The sequence below is a fragment of the Microtus oregoni genome, unplaced genomic scaffold (genome assembly GCF_018167655.1).
Source record: "Microtus oregoni isolate MIOR12 unplaced genomic scaffold, Mior012 000021F_ref0000039, whole genome shotgun sequence".
NCBI lineage: Eukaryota > Metazoa > Chordata > Mammalia > Rodentia > Cricetidae > Microtus > Microtus oregoni.
Window position 1 is genome coordinate 6520803 of NW_024543080.1, and position 7649 is coordinate 6528451.

General features: G+C 41.9%; 1 pseudogene; it reads right to left on the reverse strand.

Moving 5' to 3' along the window:
* Positions 1 to 3396: 3396 nt before the first annotated feature.
* On the reverse strand, positions 3397 to 4513 carry LOC121460660 (annotated as a pseudogene).
* Positions 4514 to 7649: the final 3136 nt, after the last annotated feature.

Genomic DNA, 7649 nt, shown 5'->3' on the forward strand with positions numbered 1-7649 from the left:
TGCTTTTCTGACTTTCAGGTTGAAAAGCAATTTCTATCTCTGTGTTTTAATTAATCGTGTTGCAACATACAACATACATTTATCCCACCCTGAAAAGGTCCAAGAATCTTAAGCTATTGCAGCACCAGCTCCACATCTAAATTCTCGACTCTCATCTAAAATGGGTCATTCTGAGGACCCAAGATATGAATCATTCTGAGTCCAAGTCCTTTCTCATTGAGAAACCAACAGTTACGTGTTCCAAAGCACAGGATAGGGAAACCTTGAGACTTCCTCTAAACTCATCCCAAGGACAGAACGGATAATACACATGAAAGGTTTGCTGCAATCTAAGGACCAATACCTGTCTACAGAAGAAACTTTGGCATGCATACGAAGACATTTGGGGAGTTTCTGGGCAGTGAGAACACGTTGCTACCTGCTGCCAAGGTTCTTGACACACAGCTGTGTGATGGGAGCTCGGAGAGCAGTAATCGTTACTGCTGCAAATGAACAGTATGGAAGGCTCTCCTGCCTCTTACAGCCCTTCCCCCACCCCTTCCTGCTATTGCAAGGCAGAACCGCAGCAGCCTCAAGACCTTGCTATATTTTATCTTGCTTCCTTTACACTCCACAAGCTGAATCGCAAACACATTTCCTTTGGGGCTACATCACACGTCCCTATAGCTTTGCTTTTCTCTCTTGAACTCTAATTCTTTGACATTTAATATTAACAAAATATATCAGAAGTGATTACACAAATTGTAGAAGTGTAAGCCTGGAACTTAGCTGAGAAATAAGTGCTTGAGCTGGCCAATTATGAAGCTGCATGAGAACAACAAGCCATGTGTCAGTAATTTTTAATTAACGATTAAAACTCTTTAAATATCTTAAGAAGGAAGATGCTGACTTCTTGGAGGTTATGCGCACAATGGAACTACTTATTAAAACTAGTTAAAACTTAATTGAGTTAATAACCCTAGATTAGTGTGTGCTGTCCAATAAAAATAAAACACTGGCCTGGCCACATGCACAACTTAAACTTTTCGAGTGGCTTCATTTAATATTCTCCCTCCCTCCCTCCCTCCCTCTCTCCCTCCCTCCCTCCCTCCCTCCCTCCCCCCCTCCCTCCCTCCCTCCCTCCCTCCCTCTCTTCCCCCTCCCACCTCTCTCTCTCTCTCTCTCTCTCATTTTAGTGCTCGGCCTAGAGCCCAGGGTTTTGCACACGCTGGCACCCCCTACACCACTGAGCTCCAGCTCCACCCCACATCACTTTTCTAAAAAGGAAAAGCAGCGACTAGAATTTATTGGAGAATATATTTTACCCAACCAAGATGTCCTAGTTATCATAACAACAGGTATCAAACATAAATATTCTGAGCTGGTTCACATTCTTTTCGTCCTTTGAATCCCATTGTAGATCTGACACTTCTGGACATGCAGGTTATTTTAATTGGCTATCTGCTTTTTAGTAAATATGACGAGCAGGTGCCATCATGGGCAGCCCAGACACAGAGCAACAGCTGAGGAGTGGTGGGAATGAGAATGAAGCATGCATGGCCAAAGGAAGGTCTCTGACCTTTCAACCCTCGGTTTTCCACCTGCAGACTGTACTTCAGATGGTTGCAATCACACGGAGAGGGTCATGACTGAGCCTAGACAAAGAATTTCAGCAAACACTGCTTGTGTAGGTTAAAGATGAAGATGATGACAAAAAAGTAGGGTTGATAGTAACACCCTGACAAACATCACAGTGTTTAGACAAATTAGGTTCATTACTACTCAAACCGCCGGCAGTGCCACTTGGCCATCTAAGTTGACATATGCACAGTTTAGAGTAGAATTTCTCAGGACCCTTTGCACTGATGAAACTTTTAAGAACTCTGAAGTATTTAGGTGAGAACGGCATCTTCAGATTTTCTTCTTTCACACTGCAACTGTGTTCAATGAAGCATGGATTCTTAAAAGTCAGCCCAGTGTGAAACCTGAAAGCACATTAATGTAATTTTCATATTAGGAAACATTAAAATCCATTAGACCGTTCTACCCTTTGAATATGTTTTTCATCTATAAAGGATTTTTTTAATAATACTAAACATTGGACAGATGAGAAACATTGGTTCACTGAGTTTTACAGATTATCCAAAATTTTAAAGCATTTTACTATATGATATCAAAAATACCACACTTGACAAATATGAAGTATTTGTACAATTTTAGCCCTCATTATCAGAAAATAAGTTTTAAGGAACTATCAAGCTATTGGTAAAGATTACTTGTCTCTTCAAGTTTTAGTTTCCCCCTGAAATACTGAGTTTTCCTAGGGCTGCAAACACTGCCAACTGTTTTCTCTGACATGACAAGCTAAGTTCATAGGAAAGTCTCTCACAGCTCCCAAGTCTAAATAATCAAAGTTCATAACTTTGATTTCCAAGTCAAACCAATGTATTTCATGGAAAATGCAACTCCTATATCTTGGAAGACATCACACAATGTTGTTTCCTAAGTCACTATTGCATTTGGTGCAAGCATGTTTTACATCCATATTTCCCAAGAATATGTAATAAAATCACTGACCTGTACTTCTGAACCAAGGTTATTAACACATGAAACTTACTGTTTTTCCCTTTAAACTGGGACCACTCGGTGATTAGCAACACTGTGGTTACTAAGATAGTTTCCTTTCTTTGCTTTCATTTGCTCTAACGAAACAAAGAGAAAAGCCAATATAAAAATATTAAATTCCATCTTGGTATAAAAAGTATTTTGATTTTACAAATCAGGGATAATCTGTGTGCACGAGCCACGGCGTGCACATGAAGGTGGGAGGACAACTCTCAGGATTTGGTTCTCTCCTGCCCCCTTATGGGATCCAGCGACAGCACTGGGATCATCAGGCTCTGTGCAACCCCCTCTATCTGCTGAGCCATCTCTCTTAGGCATGCTTCTTTTCATCTTGTTTTATCTTATTTTGTTTTGTATATTTTAACTACAAGTTGTATGTATCTTAGTAAATTCTACTTTAAGTTGGACAAACTAAATATTTTTTCAACTTTCAAAGTGTTCTTGTTTTTTTAACTGGTACACACCGTTCACAACTATATTTCAAGTTTGGAAATGCATGCTTGCAAGTAGCAAAACGAAAGTATTCATAAAGAATTCATAATCCCTAAAAATTATTGAAACATCGCTGCTACCAATACATTTCTAAATACAAAACTGACTAACATATTTGTTACTTCTGAGTAGCTAGAGAAGTTCGTTTTCAAAACAGATAAAATTCAGTCTTTAGGTGCGAATGGTATGAATGACAGCCTTTTTTTTTTTTTTAATTCTTATTTGTTTGGGATCTTTAAGCATGCAAACGCTTTGAACAGGAGGTTGGCAAAAGAGCCAGTGTAGTATTATGGTATCCAGTTAGGCCAGAGCTGGGAGTGCCTCCGGGTCATCTACATCAGGAGCTGAAGCACTTGACCTATCAGTCCTGCTATCACGGTTTGGAAGTCCATCACGCCTGCATCCACAATGTCCTCCCCTGACACCACGTCCTGGGCGGCCTAGGTCTCCAAAATTGATCTCCAGTTGAGACGTTATGTCATTTGGTGGCTTCCGGAAATGATGGTCCATAACCAGATCTTTAGCATGAGCCTCTTCCCTTTTTGATTTATGCAGAACAAATCCCTTTTTCCATTGACGCACCTTCATTTGGTTTTCTGATATTAAATTCTACTTTTGCTCGGCCTTTATTTGAATAGCTTTCCATCCATCCAAAGTCATCTCTTTTGGACCCCCTTCCTTAACCTCTTCAACTACATTCTCCTTATTTTCAGTCTGTCTCTTCCCTTCGGGTATTTCCTCAATCACATTGAATTGCTCCAAATCAGTTCATTGATCTTTGAAAGTTCCCCAGCTGTGAGATCTGCTATCTCCACGTTTGTCCTCACACTTCAAGCTAGATCTATCCCTTCCCCTATGCCTATCAAATTCACGTTTGCCAGGAGAATCAAATCCATCGCCTTGGCTCAATCCACATGCAAGGTCTTCTTGACCCCTTCCAAGACCACCTCGGCCTCGAATAGACCTTTCAATAATCAGTCTATCAACTGAAAATTCACCCCCTCCCCCTTTCTTCAAGGCTTTTCAAATCTTCTTTCCTGAGGTGGTCGCCTTTCTGGTTTCCTATCAATTATTTTCCCTTCACCCTGAAGTTGTTAATCATGTCTTCTTCCAACTCGCCTTATTCCTTCTTTCTTAAGCTCCAGCAGTGGCTGCGCCTCTTCCTTTTTGTCAGCCACGCCAACGATGCCGGGCAGCAGGTTCTTGCAGTCTTTCTGGGACTCTTTATGCAACTCTTTGCCTACAGCCTTAGAGTTGGTCTGGGACACGCAGCCTGAGCTGCATTCTTGGCCCTGGGGCCTCCAAAGCTGCCCCTGCCGGCTTCTTTTTTCTTGTTCTCTGCTGCCTTCAGTACCTCGAAAGGGTCCGATTTGTCCTCAGATAGCTGGTCGAATGGTTTGGTGACCACGCAGGCGCAGAAAATTCATAGAGCCTGATTTTTCAATCTCTTAAAACATTCAGTATTTTATTCTCAAATAGCAATGTGCTGGGTAGCTTTATGTCAACTTGATAGAAGCTACCGTCACCTGAGAGGAGAAAAACTCAATTAAGAAAAAGGCTCCTTAAGATCTGACTCCATAAGGGCTCTGCCCAAGCCTGTAGAGCATTTTCTTAATTGGTCATTAATGGAGGAGGAACCAGCCCATAGTGGTTGGTACCACCCCTAGGCTGCTGGTCATGGAGCTTCCCTCCATGACCTCTGCATCAACTCCTGCCTCCAGGTTCCTGCCCTGTTTGAGTCCCTGTCTTGACTTCTTTCAATAATGAATAGCAATATGGAAAGGTAAGTCCAATTAGTCTTTTCCTCCCTGGCTTGTTTTTGGTCATGGTGTTTCATCATAGCAAAAGGAATCCCAGCTAATAAAATAAGAAATATTATCAAGAAATAATCACAGCAGGGGTCATGCCATCAATTCATCAAGAGCCCAGGGAAAGGACTGACAATTAATTGCTTGTGTCTTAATTTCACTATGATATTTCTTTTTCCCCTTTTCTGAATTTGTATGCAGCATAACAATCATCTTTTTTCTTTTTCATTATTATTTAATTGAAATTTTACATATCAATTCTAGTTCCCTCTTCCTCCACCTCCCCCACCCCATTTTATATTCTCAAGTTACAGCATCTAATTCTCGTGTGAATGCTAATTATCTAAATGGCGTTCACTTTCTCTGAGTGTCCTTTTTTGGCTGCTGTAATTAAGTCACACATGGTAAATAGATTTTCTTATTTCTTATTTTTCATGGTAAATAGATTGGCATATTAGTTATTTTTCTTGTTGCATCAGTCAAATACTTGGGAAGAAGCAGCGCGAGGGAGAGGAGACCACACTTTCGTGGTCTGGAGGCTTGGCTGCTAGAGTTCTGTCAGCGATGGCAGGAGTTTGCAGCAAGGCCTGTTAGATGCCAGCAGGTCAACCAGCAGATCCTTGGCTAGAACCACAAGCCGCCACCCCCATGACCCTATATCTACCAGTTAGGCCCCATGCCCAAAGAATTCCAAAGTCCCCTGAAACAATGCCATCAGCTGATGACCAAGTGTTCAAACAATAAACCTCTGGGGGGACAGTTCATAGCCAAACACTTGCTTTACAATCGAACCACTTGGAAAATAAATTATTCCCTAACAGGATCAAATTCTACATTTTATAACTCTTTGAGAACACTGTATATTATGCAGAATGTGACATTTAGTCTCATTCTGTGAATATATATTCTATTCTTTTAACATGTTAGTAATATATTAAAGGATAGGAAACAATGTTTTTCAGTTTAGTTAACAAATAATCCACTTTCCATTCTCCCTTAGAAGGTTGATAATTAAAGTCTTGTTTTCTATTCGTTTCTTTGTTGTTTGTCCTGTTTTTACATGAAGAGTGTGCGGTAACAAGCAAACTAAAAGGCACTGGCCTGTGCTATGGTTTTTATGTGTCCCCTCAAGAGGCCTGTTAAAAAAGCAGTCCCCAGTGCATCAGTGTTCAGAGGTAAGGCTGGATGAGGCACCATTATGCCACAAGAGCAGAGTGAATGGTTAATTTTGTGATCATGGGAGGAGGGTCATTTTAGAAAGTCAAGTGATGGAGGAAGGTCATTGGCTAATAAAGGAACTGCCCTGGCCCATTTTATTGGTTAGGACATAGGTAGGTGGAGTAAACAGAACAGAACGCTGGGAGGAAGAGGAAGTGAGGTCAGACTTGACAGCTCTCTCGGGAGCAGACGCCTCAGAGAGAGAGACGCCATGCCCCGCTCCCGGGATGAAGCTCCGACCCAGGATGAACTAGGCTAGAATCTCCCCGGTAAGCGCACCTTGGGGTGCTACACACAGATGATTAGAAATAGGCTAAATTAATATGTGAGAATTAGCCTAGAAGAGAATGGGCCAAGCAGTGTTTAAATGAATACAGTTTTTGTGTTGTTATTTCGGGGCATAAGCTAGCCGAGCAGGCAGCCGGGGTGCTGGGGACGCAGCCCCGCCGCCCATACTACTACAGTCAAGCAACGGCACATGCCTGGAATCCTAGCACTTGGGAGGCAGTGGCATAAAATGGACCGGGACAATGCAGCAATCTGAGTGTCACTTAAAATGTTTTCCGGCTGTGACTTTATCCCTGTGGTGTGTAGTGCACCCGGAAGTAGCGAGACGCCGCGTCTCTTCTGTCACAGCTGTTCCACATAGACACCATTGTTAGAGGGGTAAAATCAGCCAGAGACTCACAAAACGTTAATTCAAGACAGAAATCTGAATTTCACATCATTTTCATGTGTCATGAGAAGTGCTTTGGTTCTGCGATCACAGAATTTATGCAACAAATTTTCATAAATTACCATAGATTACCAACCCCTGTTCTAAGGGAACTTACGTTAGATTCTGCCTACCTTTGTTCAAACAGTGATCAGCTTAGGTCTTCTAAAGCAGGTAATAACAAATTCCAACATTGGAATACTGGAGCTGGAATAGCAAATTCCAGATCGTGTGGCATTAGGGTATGGGTTCTGATTTTGGAGGAAGTCTGTTTTCTGCTTGTGCTCTTCTGGAGTTTGGATAGAGTTTTCCTTCCTTGTTCAGGTGTTAAGGCTTTCCTCTCAGTGTGGTGGTGTTCAGGTGGTAAAAACTTTATACATAGTGGGGTCTGGTGGGGGATGGCTAAGCCTCTGCTGGCAATGGGGTTACCCTCAGATAAAAACAGAATCCCTTGAAACTGAGTTGTTATAACAGAGTACGCCCGAGTCCTTCTGACTTCGAGCCTTCCCCTGTGTTCTCTTTCTCACTCAGGAGGACCCATGGTGATGCCAGCTCCATGATGTGACCCCGTCTAGAGCACTGAACAGATAGGGCTGGCCATGCCAGAATGGACATTCCTTCCAGACCATGAACTCTTAAAACCTCCTTTCATGCATTGCCCACTGCCCAGTCTCCGGAACTTTGTTACAGCTGATATATTTTATTTTTCACATGAAGCTGAGTTGAGATGCTTACAATTACGTTGTGTGTCATCTTTTGCCTCAGGTATATTTTTACAGCCTACCTTTTTTTTTTTTTAAGTTCTCTTAATA